Source organism: Benincasa hispida, chromosome 9, assembly GCF_027475165.1.
Source record: "Benincasa hispida cultivar pf3 chromosome 9, pf3_genome.v1.1, whole genome shotgun sequence".
Taxonomy (NCBI): Eukaryota; Viridiplantae; Streptophyta; class Magnoliopsida; order Cucurbitales; family Cucurbitaceae; genus Benincasa; species Benincasa hispida.
The window spans coordinates 42,907,223-42,923,265 of NC_143486.1; positions in this window are offsets into that span (position 1 = coordinate 42,907,223).

Genomic DNA, 16,043 nt, shown 5'->3' on the forward strand with positions numbered 1-16,043 from the left:
TATATTATATATAATTAAATTAAATTAATTATATCACATATAATTAATTCCCTCAATCAATTTGAACAATTCAAATTAATCCAAAAACTAATTCTCATTTATTCCCCTTGAACTATATAGAGGACCTCATGAACCTGTAGCTTGAAGCTCCAATGGTACATGAATTATTAATTAAACTCCTTTAATTAAATTATTCACCATCCGTTAACTGTCAAGCACTCTACTAAAGACCGACAACTACACTCTTCGCACATATTTATGTGTTCATTAGATATAACCAGTCTACAATACGATGACATTTCATAAATTGCTCATAAGTACAATTGGGCCAAAATTACAGTTTTGCCCTCACCTCCAAACTTAAAATCATGCTTGTCCTCAAGCATGCGTTATACTCAAGAAATTCTAACTCACCTTCATGTTTTCCTTTGCGATGACCAGCTTCTCAGAATATAATTTACACACACCTCTGACCATCACCGCAATGCTCTTCTCCACTTTGGTTGCTTTTTCAAAAAGATCTTTTCTAAGTTTAAATTCAGCAAGCCTTTGCTAAAAAAATTTTTATTCATTCACCACAATTTTGTGTTTAGCTTTTGAGAATGCATTCGTCAAAATAATTCAAAACTTTGCGATGACTTATTCAAATGCGACGTTGAACCTGGTTACACCTTTCGTTTTGGCTTACCCCCACATGTCCCATGCGGGCATCCAACTTCGGTTGCGTTCCATATTCAACTCAACTCTTCTCTCGTTTGATTTGGCTTGCACCAGACAGAGAAGTTGCGCTAATGTGTTGATCTTGGCGACTTGCGTTTGTTTTGGCTTGCCCCCACGTGTGTCATGCGAACATCCAACTTCGAGCAAGTGTCTTTCACAGCTTAACTCTTATCAACATGGGTTTCCCCATTGCGTTGACAGTGGAGTTATTATTCTCAAAAACTCGCTTCTATTTTTTTTTTCAAATGATCGCAATGCAATGAACACAATTCTCCGAGACCGTTGCCACCCTCAAACTTAGAGGTTGGCAGCGTTCTCACCGCAAAGCTAAAAAGAAAATTACAAGAATGCGATAATAAATGTTTGGACAAAGGTTTGCACAAAATAAAACTCAAGATTTTCAAAATTTGAAGAAGCTAATAAAGTAAAGAATGCCTTGCGTTTCTTAGTTAGAAGATGCAGTGAACTATACATACCATCATAGAAACATCACAAAACAACGCAATCGAGAAAGAAAGAATTTCAAAAGGATAAGGCATACAAGATAACAGGAAAAGACCTTAGGCGGTACAACGCATGCGCTCATGCGTTGGAATTCACGCGATTAAAGCCATGCGTTGATAGATGAAAGGAATTCTTCTGTTGAAATACGAACCGAGGAGACTTATTGTTGCAAAATAACAATAAAAATAAAAATAACCTATACTAAGAAAGCAAGTTAAAGATAGAGTAGAAGACGTCCTTGGAAAAGTAAGAGTGTTGTCACCGCAAGGAGTCTTCCATGCAGGAGATGGTTCTCAACTGCTTGGGTCAAGTTGCCTTGACCATTAGAACTTCCAGTAATTGTTAGGCGCATGCGGTCGTCATGTGCTTAGAACTGCCTTAAGCTCTTTTGTGATTGATTGCCCTTCTACCTTGGGGTCAATACTGGCTTTCAGAACATCACCTATACTTCAATATTGTTTGCAACCTGGTCACACAAGCTGCAATACTCCCGAGATAAAAAGTTTGCTCACAGAGACACAAAACTTAACAAACATTTAGCTGCCAAGTCCCTGGCAAAGGCGCCAAAAACTTGATGACGGAAAATTAGAAGTCAAATTATTCAACAACTAAAATCCTTTGGACGCGATATGCGATGCATGTTCCTAAGATATACATTAATAGTCATGCGTCGATGGTCATGCATTAGAATGATAATGCGTTAACGGATATATGCGATGACATGCGTCTTGTCACAAGTTTTCTTGTGTTCACGCCAAGTATAACGCAACGCAAGTTTCTCGGGTGATCCAAGGTCAAACACAGGGACTTGTAGCAAAACGAATGCGGTGATGTGCATGCGGCGGTTTAAATAAAAGAATGGAGGAGAGGTTGCTAAGTTAACCCTACTTCTATCTAACAGACAACGCAATGAGAATATCATGAGAGGTAGAGATATGACAACTCTTGACATGAAATAAATGAATGGGGAAATAGATAAAATGTGGAGATGATTACATTGCATCCCTTAAGAGTGACCGCAAAGGCAACCTCAATAAACGCAAGCCATGCAATCATGCAACACGCATACAATAGTAAACCACCTCTTGGTACGAATGCTATGGCTTCTAATACTAGAACACATACGATATATGCGATAAGTCTACAAGGCCTACACATAAGCCTCTATTCCTATTTATGCGATGAAAAAATGACATCCACACAAATATGTGACCACATAATATCATACCTATCTCTAGGGTGCATGTGATGCAGTGTTGACAAACATAACTTATCTCTAAGTCCCTATCTCCTGCTTATGCCAATCTAATCTCGCTCTCTCGAATCTAGATTCTAACCTAGCTCTCTCGAGTCATTAGGTTCTTTCTTTAGACTCTCTCTCGAGTAGCTCTAAAGGGGTGTTAGGCACAACATAAAACAAGACAAATGCATGAACTTGGTTGACATAAGATTGTTCCTATCTCTAGTGACTAATGCATACATTGCTTAATGTGACCAACCACTTACCCTTTCGAGTAGTTGGTTGTTGCTGACTTTACTCATAGACAAGCAATGCGTTAGCCTATAGATAGGTGTTGCCGCAGCTTCATACTAAGAAAATAAGGTTACTTACACACTCTTACAACACACACCTCTCGGTGGGTTACTACATGTTTCATATCTCTAATCCACATGACTAAGTATGCGATATCCAAGCAATCTCACTAAGTGTTGCAATGAAAGTAAAGATGCTAAGTAAAGAATATAGAGATGGAGTCGAAGGAAACAGAGAAATGTATTTAAAACAAATTGTATTAATTCCTTGATCACAAAATGTCATACAATACAATATAAGAAAATAAAGGGAAATGAAATGACCAGCTGGAAGCAAAGACTTGCTTCCAGCGGATGTGCGTCAAGGCTGCCAGTGGTGCCATGGATGGGCAGTGGAGCTAACTCTCTCGAGATCTAGCTTCGGTCAAAGGCTCCGATCGTCACTCGGAATGGATGAAGAAGGTGGAGAACTCTCAATCGTCTTCTCACGCATTTTGTCTAGATCGTGGGGAAAATCCTCAGATAACTTGAATTTCTGCTCATCGGCTTCTATTTATAGATCTTGGGTCACCGACAACATTAATGGACTACTCTGAGTCTGACATTCGGTGCGTTAGTCCTTTTTGAACCTCTGCCACTAACGGCGTGGTAGGTGAAATGTCAACATCATCTTTTGATTTTTCTCGAGGTAGATGTGTTGATGCGTTTATTCCACCAACCTTGCGTTACTCCCATTAGTATACATTGTCGTGTAACGACAATCATTCAATGACCGCATTCGCTTAATACCGCAACTCTACACGATGACCACAATTGCTAAGTGAACGCAACTCCCATACGATGGACGCATACGGCTAATTACCGCAACATCCGTGCGTTGATTGATACATTTGCCTTTGCGATGGAGAGTTTCTCCATATGCGGTCGTCTATATGGTGGTTCGGTTTCCGCGTTTGCGTCCATTTCCTGTTTTAGCTACAAAAATAGAACATTGAACGCATAATAACACATAATAATGAATTAGCTGAGATTCAACATGTTGATTGATGCAAGCTCAATTTCTCGTGAATTCCTAGCACAATTGCCACATATTCTGCTTAGCAACCTTCATAATTCTAAGTAAAAGGCCTAAGATGACATGCATTTCTGCATGTCATCACCCCTATAGTTACATTTATCTCCTTAAGTAACACTAATCCCTCTAATGAGCAATAAATCATAGTCCAACTATGATCAAACTCTTCTCAGGCCAGGAAAGGCTGTGGTGCCACATTGTTCAAACCCTAGATCGGCCCTTAAGGAAGTAATTTATCTTACCCGATGTTGGGGAATGAGTGAATCCCTTCTTGTGTAGCTGTGTTCCCAAATCTCTAATTAGATGAATCCCCAATGTTAGGCTTATTAAGTCCACGATCTGGCCATTCTCATCCATACAAATCAAATGACCGCCTTCATAGGCAAGAGTTCACAACTCACACAGGATTTAGGTCATGTTAGCTATGGTATGAAACTCGAATCCCATTTTCTCTACTTAGATGAGTAATTAGAGAAATAAAAAGGTATAAGTTAAAGTTTATGTTGTAGGAAGAAGGTTAGAGAAAAAGGAAGAAGAAATTCTAAAGTGTGGAAATAGGACTCTCGGTTGGCTTTGTCTTGGCCTTAGTAAGTGAAAATTTGGCTAAGTATAAAAGCCAAGAGTAGGCATACGTTGGTGTAGAATTGACGCATGAGGCATTGTGTGTGTGACAACCAAGGTTTGTAGAAGTTGTGTGAGGTTAAGTGTTGAAGCAAAGGACAAGCTGTGCATTGAAGTTAAGGCCCATGTTGGACGCATGAAGGCCCATGCGTTGGTATGAGGCACGGCTAAGCTAGGCATCATGCATTGGAATGTGATGCTTGGCAAGGAAAAGTGTGAGCACAAGGTAGTCGTGTGGTGGCAAGTGGCGTTGGCCAAGCATTGGCGTGAGTGGGCTGCTCATGCGTTGGGATGACATAGGTGTTGCGTGATCGTGCAGCGAGGAAGAGCCATCATGCAACGAGTATGGGCCAGGCACGAGCAAGGAAACGCTCAGTTGTGCGCGAGCGTGGGTGTTAGGCGTTGGGGTGTTGCACGAGGGTGATTTCATAGTGGCATGTGGGGTTGCACGATAAGCACTAGATGATGAGCGATGAGCGCAAGGCTGAGCGTTGAGGTTGGACGTGCGTGCTGACTAGTGTACGGTGATGAGAGGATGCACACTAGAGCTATGCGATGAAGCGAGGAAGTAGGCGATGAGCGCAAGGCTGCGCGATGCGCGCTGGAGCTATGCGATGAGCGTGACAAGGCCGTGTGATGCTAATACGATGCCAAGGCTTGAAGGTGATATGCATTGGCCTATGAAGTATGCGCCAACCATAAGGCTAGGCATGGGAAGAATATGCGTTGATGTTGAAGGGTAAAGGCATGCGACAAAGCTTGTCCATGTGCCTAGGAAGTTGATCGCATTAGGAAGGCAAGCCAAGGCCTATGTGTTGGTACCATGTGATGGTTAGGGCATTTGAGGTTGGAAAGAGCTTCATAGGCACTTGTGGCAAAAGTAGCCTGGGTGTGGAGTTGGCGATGGTCATAGTCCTAGTTGAACGCATGCACCAAGGGTGAGTCATGCGAGGAGAAGAGTATGCGGCCAAGTAAGGGCTTGTGATGATTTAAGGTTAGTGTGGCAAATGAGGGTGATGTGATGGCCAAGTCATGCGATCAAGTAAGCATCGGCCATGAAGTTGGAAGGAAATGGCTAAACCAAGAGGAGTTTGAGCTTAAGCTAGGAGGAGGTGAATGAATATTAAAGCATGCAAAGAGGACTTGTGCATGAGGAGGACAACGCAAACTTCATGCAAGTAGGAAGTGGCATGGAAGTAGGTGGTGGCAAATCAAGGTGAAGACATTTCAAAAGTTCTTTAGTAGAAGGTGTCATGCAGTGGAGCATTCTAAGGGCCTATAAATACCTCAACAACGTTTCCATTCAATTCACAACACATTTCCTTTCAAAGGACATTAGGAATAGTGTTTGAGAGCATATTCAGAAGAAACTTTGCATTGATCATAAAGAGCATGCGTTGATAGCAAGACCATGCATTGATCAAGAAGGCAGAAGGTGCAGGTGTTGTCCGGGCATTGGGGACAAACTATAGCACCAAGTTCAAATGAGAAGTTCTCCTAAACTACTTGTGCAAATTAGGTGATTCATGAGCCAAAATCTCAAAAATTGAGCGTAGTTTTTGAGCAAGGGCTGTTGCAGGGGAAATCTAAGAGAAGGGCTGTCAAAATCAAAGGAAACCGAGAGTTGTTCATAGAAGGTGTGACAATTGAGCAAGGTTGAGTAATCTTAAGATTTTGAGCTCTTGCGGTGGTGTTTAAAGACCAAATTTTAAGGTAATTAAGTTAAGGCATTTCTAAACATATTTATAGAAAGAAGTGTCTCGAGATAAGGTTTGGAATTATGTGTAACCTGAACTTTAAAATAAATATGGAGATTAAGGTTCAAAAGGAAGCCAAAGGAAACCAGGGAACTTGGAAAGAGAGAGAGGTTTCTGCCAGTCAAGGTGAGTGGTATTCTTTTAAGGTCTTAAGCATATCTTTTATGATTTATGTTTATGTTGTGGATGAATAGCCAAAACGAGAATGAGAATATGTGGCCAGGATGGTCAGGGGGTTAATAGACCTAGTTTCTGAGCCCAAAGCAGGATCTCATGGGATGGTCAAAGGGCTATGAGGCCTAGTTTCTGAGCCTGTAAGAGGAACCTCGTATAGGATGGTCAGAGGGCCGACGGGCCTAGCTTCTAAGCCCATAAGCGGGAATCTATGTGCATATAGGGAACATAGGAGATTAAAGATTATGATAAGTATTAATTTTGACTATCTACCATGTTTGTAGGTAGGGTTGAGAATGGACTCAATCGAGACTGAGGTTTGGATGTTAACCTCACAAATATGATATGCTTTTATTGCAATAAGTTGAAAGAGACTTGTTATGTTATTACCACTCATTGAGCTTCTTGAAGCTCATACTTTTCTTTTGTGTTTTTCTTCCCAGGTAGCGAAAGATGGGAAGTTTTAGGGTGCTGCTAAGATCACGGTCTGCCACGCCACAACCACACTTCTGGATTTAAGTTGTGTTGTAAACATTTGTAGTTAAGTTCGAAGTTGTTGTTGGGGTTGATGCCCTAAATCTCGTAGGGTCCTGTAGTTTGTAAACATATGTATGAACAAACATTTGTGATGTAATAATTTGAGATATTTTCTTGACTACTGTCTATGAAATATGAGATATTTTAGTTGCATTAACCACAAACCAATAAAATAAGATCCCTAGTTTTCGTTGTAACTTAATCATGTATGTGGAAACATACAAATGAATCATGCCTTAAGTGATAACCTAAATGGTTTATAGTATATGGATAAATAAGGGAAACCTTATCCTGGTGACACTACAGATACGACCTGTTTTGTAGATGTTACAAGTGTTGTAAAGTGCTACAGATGGTCTGATCCTGATCATTCATGTGGAGACATACGAGCGGGGTATCCTATACAAAGGAGTTTGTATAAGACTGGACCACAAAATATTTAGTCTTGTTATATAACGTCGTTCATGACAGAGATTTCATTTCACTAGGATGACCATAGGTAACATGACCTTAATCCTGAGTGAGTTGGGAACTCTTGCCTATGAGGGCAGTTCTTTGATTTGCATGGGTGCGAGTGACCAGATTGCTGACTTAAACTTACCACTTTAGGGATTTGTCTGATTAGGGAGCTGGGAACTTAGCTACACAAGAAGGATTCACTCCTTCCCCAAAGCAGGGGTAAGTAGATAGATTGTTCTCTTAAGGGCTGATTTCGGGGCTTGAACAATGTGGCGCCACACACTTTCTCATGGCCCCAGAAGTGTTCACTCATAGTAGGACTATGATGCATTGTTCATTAGAGGAATTAGTGGTACTTAAGAAGTTAGATGTAACTATAGGGGCAAAATGGTAAATTGGCCTAGTTGTACTAAGGAGCAATCTGTGAAGGGTTATCGTATTGTTGGTTGGTTATATCCAATGGGCACAGAAATATATATGTAGTGCGAAGAGTGCAGCTGGCAGTCTTTAGTTAAGTGCCCGATAGTTAATGGATGGTGGATATCGTAATTAAAAATTTTAGTTAGTTATTCACGTACCGTTGGAGCTTCAAGCTACAAGTCCATAAGGTCCCCTTGGTAGTTCAATGGATTCAAGTTGAGAATCAGTTTTTGGGTTAGTTTGAAGTGTTCAAATTCATAAGAGAGAATTTGATTATATATGATATAATTAAATTGCTTCAATTATATGTGATATAATTGATTTGATGTATTAGATACATTAATTGGAGGAATCGATATAAATATGATTTATGTTAAATAAAGGAGAAAAAAACTATGGTTTAAATACTATATATGATGTGATATTAAAACTATAGGTTATAAATAGAATATGATAAGTTAGTTATTATATTTATTTAAAATAAAAATAATTATGAGATAATTGTTTTAGTTGGTTATTTTTTTTCTCCATTAACTGTGCAAGTGGGAGGTTAATTTCAGTTTTTAATAACTGAAGAATAAAATGTAAAGAGTTTTCATTTTTTGAATAATCGCTGCATTATCGCATTACTAATTGATCGAGCGAAAGAAAGCTATGCAATAGCCCTTTCGAGAGACTAAACGATCGAGTGAGAGATTGCTAGACGATTGCTCACGAGAGCGAGAGATTGCTAAACGATCGAGTACCCACTGTCTATACGATAGACTAAACTTTTCTCCCACTTACTCGATCGTGTAGCTCGATCGTACACATCCTCCTTCCCTCTACCAAATTCACATAGAGCCCACACCTCCTAGATTCTTACTCCGAGAATAGAATACAAGGTAACCGAATGGTATTATCGAGGGTTGTCGTTCGAGGATCAGACTGTTTGTGATTACACTGGGTGTTCGTTGCATTTGTGATCGTTGAGACTTTGCTGGGATGCCTGACCAGTGTAGCTCGAGGGAATATTTGAAGAAGAGTTCTTCAAAGGTATCTCTCTTTATTCCATTTGTATTTAATGAAGAAATGATGCTGTAATTTTCTCTAAGATGCATAACTGTTCTTGTATATTTGTGAATGCATTTATTCTTTCATAATGGGCTTGGAAATATCTTGCTTCCAGTTGTTGTTTATTTCCTTGGCTTAAAGTTTGTAATAAAATAAAGTTTAGCCAACCAGTTGTTGTTTATTTCCTTGGCTTAAAGTTTAGTAAGCGGAAAAGGTCAGATGGGCAATAGGTATCACAAAAGGATGGTATATGTCGTCCTCACGCCTTCTTTTAGGTTCAAGAGGTGAGCTCGAGAGAAGGTGTGACAGATGGTCATCTTGGTGAAATGTAAGTCTCTATTGTGAACGACATTATATAATGAGACTAGTCATTTCGTGGTTCGGTCTTATACAAACTCCTATGTATAAAATATCGCCCTACTCACATGTCTCCACATGAATGATCAGGATTAGATCATTTATAGCACTTTACAACAATTGTAACATCTACAAAGCGGGCCATACTCGTTGTGTCACCAAGATAATGTATCCAGCTTTATTCATCTACTACAGACCATTTAGGTTATCACTTTAACCTAATCCACCCGTATGTCTCCACATACATGTTTAAGCTACAAGATAACCTTGGATGTTAGTTTATTGATTTTTGGTTAATGCAACTCAAATTGAAATAAAATTAAGATGTTTGTACAATACAATTACAAACTATAGGACCCTACGAGATTTAGGGCACCAACCCCAACACTTCCAACACCTATAAGCCTCTATCATGTTAGAAATTGAAGGGATTGAAACATTCATCAGAGAAGCCCTAAGTGATAGGCACTCTGACAGAAAATTGCCATATTTTATCAAACTTCCAGAACACCTCATCTTTGGCCACAAGTTGTCCTAAAGGAATCTTGAGGATATCATGTACATCTTGAGGAAGAAACACCTCCCTGATAAGAGCTTTATTCCAAAGACCTTCAATATTAATCAGAAAAGCCACCGAAATGTCTTTTGCCCAAATCTGTGCCCAACTTGGTCTTAAATTTCCATCCATTGGAATCTAAGGATCTTTATCAATAGAGATGCTCCTCCAATTCCCCACCTTCCATTTGATGCCTTGAGAAAACAACTCTCTACCCTACTAGAGTTAGTAAAAATAACTCGTGGGGTTAGGGGTCCATAGAACCCCAACTCAATTGCATCACGAAATCCCTGGTTTGATAGGAGATAGGGGTTAAATCGGGAACTTTTATAGGGTCCCCAATCCGGGATAGGGCGAGGATGGAAAGGGTATCCCCTCCGACTCCAATTAGAATTTTTTATTATTATTATTATTATTATTATTATTATTATTATTATTATTATATATATATATATATGTATGTATGTATGTATGTATGTATGTATATGTATATTATTTTAAACATAAATAATTGTTTATTTGTAGGAAAATGAAAAAAGCACAACCACTCAATCCAAGCCCAAACCCAATTCGAAAACCCTAATATTTTCTCTTCCAACTTCCATATTAGATTATCATCTCATCTCTTTCATTCTCGAGTCCCACCCACGGTTGTATTCCCATTTAAGCCTCTTCTTCTCAAATCTCCTCCACATTTCTTTAAACTCAACAACCACAACACCGCCTAATAGCACCAAAAATATGTTATTTCCCTCTACTTAATTCGGAGCCATTCATTCATTTAATGTGTTTAATTGATTATTTACAGATCATGAGTGTTTAAGAGATAGAACAAAGCGTTGGAGTAAAACGGTTCTAAAACAGACCAATTTGAAGCTCAATTACATCAAAAGAGAAAGAAGACATCAAAATTATGAGAATACTTCTGAGGGAGCATCGGGCAGAAGTGCAACAACACCATGCTCGACGTATTTTCCCGATAGCTCATAATTTTGGAATGTGAGGAAGCATTGCAACGCTATAAACTTTAATGGAACAAACGCGTACGTTGAAGCGTCGCTATATTGCGCTTCAACAAAGGGGGTGGGTTCCCAGGCCCCTGACGTAAGTATTTATGCATGTGATGTATGTTATATTTAAATTTAAACACGTATGTACATATTGTATGCCATGTAGATTTAAAATCCCACCATAAGAAGCATGTAACACGCATTGTATATATGTTATAAAGAGTTATAATATATAGTATGCATGTTTAGGGTTTTTAAAGTTTAATATAAGTGTTATATTAAAGTTTGAATGTCTTTTATGTATGTTATGGATGCAAAATATGTCTAATATTTTATAAGTTCTTATAAAATTGGATTAGACATTAAAATCCATAACAAAGATAAGTTCCATGCTCACATAGGTCAACTACTTATTTTAATAGTTAAAATAGGTCATTATCTTATAAAATATGGTTACAAACTCAGCCGATATATACTTCTATCTAAGGATGGGGGTACTTAATTTGACGGTCTACGGAACACCCTTTACCTGGGGATTATGGCCGAATGATTGAGCATTGTTAACCAGTTTTATGAGCATACGTGAGCGGTGTGAGGTAATAAGATTAGTTTATCACCTAGACATCATAGGTTAAATCCAATTATAAACATTATACTTGGATAAACCACATAGACTTAGATTGTTTAATTAATAGAAATAAACCTAACTAAAAGTATATCCAAACAAGTAGAACACTTCAGTGGGAGATTAATAACATATATAATATATTGTTAGAATACTTTAATGGGAGACTAATAACATATACGATATGTTATTCTTAGCTCTCACGTTCCTAAAAGCTCACATTGTGAGATTCATGCTTCGTTTCGTGTCACCCTGGGAGTGACCTCCATTTAGAAAGTGTTTGCATGGGTCAATATCAAAGGTGAATAGGGGAAGTTGTTCAAGGTAAATTCAAATATATATGATATATTGATCTTAGCTCTCACGTCCCTAAAAGAGTTCACACCGTGAGATTCATGCTTGACTTCGTGTTGCCTTAGGAGTGACCTCCATTTGGAAAATGTCTGCATGGGTCAAGATCAAGGTGAATTAAGGAAGTAGTTCATAGTAAGTGGGAGAAGGATATGTGTCAACGTGTCTTGTGGTCTCTTCCATTAGTTTGGACCATGAGATTCCTATATTGCGTCTGCTTGTTGACTTTAGGTAACCTTTTCTAGTCATTTAACGATGGCTATCCCCTCGGAGGGTTGTAGCATGGGATTCGAAACAACTCAAACTCCAAAAATGGCTAGAATTTCTTAGGTCCATTCCTAACCTTGACTCTCCAGTTCGGTATCATCGTTGGGGTCGACATCTGAAGTCTGAAATTTGAGGGTTACACTTACAAAATTACTAAGTTTTTGTAAGTTCTGACAAAAAATGGTAACAAAATAACTATAGGAATAAGAGTTATTCTAGAGATAGTATTAGTCAAGAATGTCTTGCTTTAGTGAAGGAGTATTTGACTGTCCCTCGGTAGCACTTATTCTGACTCACATAGTATCATTGTAAATAACTAATGAAATTCGAGTACATTATTACTTTATGTTAAAATGAAATTGGATTTAATTGTAATTTACTAATTAGAATTTTTTTAAATTTTCAGTATATTGAATTCTTCAAGATTACACACTTCCAATTTAGTTAATAGTTTTAATCATTCACCATGCAAATTAAACATACTAGCAAATGATGATTCAAAATTTGTTTTAACAGAGGAAAATCCTCTATCTCCCAACTCGTATACAAATCAAAAGGTTTTGAACAATATAGATGAGAAAACGAAAGTAGCACAACAAAGTAAATATAATTTGCTTGTCATTAAGACATGCTTGGCGGAAAATGATAAAAATAGCTGGATAGTAGATTCAGGTGTTGCTAATTATATCTGTATTTTCACTCAGAAAACTAGTTCCTGGAGATAACTTACAGAAGGTGAAGCAACCTTTAAGGTAGGAATCGTGGAGGTTGTTTCAGCTAAAGAAGTGTGAGATATGAAGTTATTTGTAGGAGATAGATACATTTTTCTTAAAAATGCTTATTACATTCCTTTTATGAAAAGGAATTTAATATCTGTCTCGTGTTTACTATAACAAAATTACAAAGTTTCTTTTGAAAATAATGAAGTGTCCATTACTTCGAAAGATACAAGAGTTTTTCTGTAAAACTAGAAAATAACTTGTACATGTTAAAACCAACTGAGGTAAAAGTCATCTTGAACATAGAGATGTTTAAAACAATTGAAACTCAAAATAAGAAACGAAAATTTTCTCCAAACGCCTTTCTTTGGCACTTGAGACTTGGTCACATAAATCTCAACAGGATTGAGAGATTAGTTAAGAACGGTCATCTAAATCAGTTAGAAGATAGTTCATTACCTCCATGTGAATCATGTCTTGAGGGAGAAATGACTAAGATATCTTTTTCTGGAAAAGGTCTTAGAGCCAAAGAATCCTTAAAGCTAGTACGTTCAGACCTTTGTGGTCCGATGAATGTTAGAGCAAGAGGAGGATATGAATATTTCATCAGTTTTATCGATTATTATTCAAGGTATGACTATATTTACCTAATGCATCATAAGTCCGAAACACTTGAAAAGTTCAAGGAATATAAGGCAGAGGTTGAGAACCAATTAGGTAACAAGATTAAAACACTTCGATCAGATCGGAGTGGTGAGTACGTGGACTTAAAATTCTAGGACTATTTGATAGAATACGAAATTCAGTCTCAACACACAACACCTAGCACACTTAAAAAAATGGTGTTGTAGAAAGGAGAAATAGAACCATGTTGGACATGGTTTGTTCTATGATGAGTTATGTTCAGTTGCCAAGTTCTTTTTGGGGTGACGCAGTAGAAACTGCGGTATATATATTGAACATGGTTCCCTCGAAAAGTGTTAAAAAACACATTACTTGTTATGAAGAGGACGTAAAAGTAGTTTACTTCACTTCAGGATCTGGGGATGCCCAACACATGTGTTGGTGTAGAATCCAAAGAAATTGGAACGTCGTTCAAAAGTATGCCTATTTGTAGGCTATCCTAAAGAGACAAAAGGTGGTTTCTTTTATGATCCTCAAGAAGATAAAATATTTATATCAACAAATGCAACATTCCTGGAGGAAGACCACATGAAAAATCATCAACCCCACAGTAGGTTAGTATTAAGTGAGATGACCAGAGAAACTATAGATAAATCAATAAGAATTGTTGATCAAGCAGGTCCATAAAAAAACGTTGATGAAATTGGTACTTCATGATAACTGGCAGAAATGCCAGTTATTATAAACCTTTTATTTAGAATTATGAGGGCTAACAAGTAGAAAATACGGTGATAATACTTAGAATTTGTGAAAAATTGAGTTTTGCATCGATTAGCACCTAAATCCTCACTGACCCCAATATTATGCGTTACTTTGTGCCAAAGTGTCTATTTTTGTAGCTATCGCATGAATCAAACGCATGCGTTGGAAATAAGCAATCGCAATCAAACGCATACGCTGAAGCCAAGCGACCGCAAAGACAAACACATGCGGTGAAAGCCGTTATCACATAGACGAATGCTTACGGTGATCGCATGTGTCCATCGCATGAAAGTTGCGGTGATCAAATGCGTCCATCGCATGGAAGTTGCGATGATCAAGCGAAATGCGGTAATCACTTGGAGATTGCAGCCACGGAGTGATGACCATAATAGAAGGGCGATCACAAGATGGGTAGAATGCATTGATACTTCAGTTGAATCAGGCTCGGACGCGTACGATGGGAGTATCAACAAGATAAGATGATGTGACATTGCTCATACTGCGACAAAGGCAGTAGTGAGACATAACACAATCATGATAGTTTTCGGCGTTTAAACTCTATAAATAGCCCTTTGGACCTTCATTTCAAGACATCTGAACTTCTGCCTCAAGGCAGAGGTTTGTGATCACAGATGAGAGCATAAACGAGATTTTCAGTGAGAATTCTTCATCTCCACAAACCAGACCGAGTGACGACCGGAGCTTTCACCGGAGATAGAGCTCGAGAGAGACATCTCCACCATTCATCCATGGCACCACCAGCATCCTTGACGCAGAGTCTTTCATTTCTTCTCTAACCTTTGTATTGTGTTACATTTTAGCTTAAGATATTAAGACATTTTGTAATCAATGCATATCTTGCTTCTTTCGATGCCATCTTCTTCATCATCTTTATCTTTATCATCATTTACCTTCATCGTTTATTTATCAAAGGCAATCACATACTTAATCATGTAGCCTAGAGATAGGAAGCATGTAGCAACCCACCGAGAGGTGTGCATTGTGCGAGTATAGTGAGTTAATCCTCTTTGCTTGGTGAAAGGTTGTAGCAACACTTATCTATGGGTTGTTGCAATGCTTGTCTATAAGTTAATTATTCGCGTCCAACTGCCTGAGAAGGTAAGAGATGGAACATACTAAAGCAAAGTATGCATCGTTTCTAGAGATAAGCACAATCTTATGCTCGACGCAACCATGCACTATAGAGATATAGCCATGCGGCTGACCACCGAGAGGTGTGCGATGCGTTAGTGTGACAAGCTGGGATTACTCGAGCGATTTAAGGTAATAAACATTATTATGCGTTAATAGTTGTTATGTATCTACCAATTCTCACCGCAAGTCTTACATTGCTCAATCTGTTTAGTTAGGAGTAGGAGTAGTGTGTAATCCATTAAACTTGTTCTTTTTATATTTTATTCATCGCCTCAAACGCATTGCTTCACAGGCATTATTGAGTGACAAGTCCCTGTGTTCGATCTCGGATTACCCGAGAAACTTGCGTTCTCGTTATACTTAACGCGAACGTAAGAAAACTTGTGATAGGAACGTGTGGTCATTGCATACTAGATTAACATATATTTTCCATTCCAACGCATGACCTCCGACACATGAGTATAAACGCATAGCTTAAGCCATGTACAACGCATGATTGCGTGCATAACCCCATCATTTTTCCTTCCAACACTTCACGTCCTTCTCAAGAGTTGAGAGTGCCTCGACGTAATGGGAGGGTTGTTCATCAGCTTGACTGTTACATGGGTTTAACAGAAACCTAAGTCATCATGCTAGATAATGGCTTAGAGAATCTATTAACATTCAAACAAGCAATGGAAAATGTGGATAAAGACTAGTGGATTAAAGCCATGGACCTTGAAATGGAGTCAATGTACTTCAATTCAGTCTGAGATCTTGTAGAT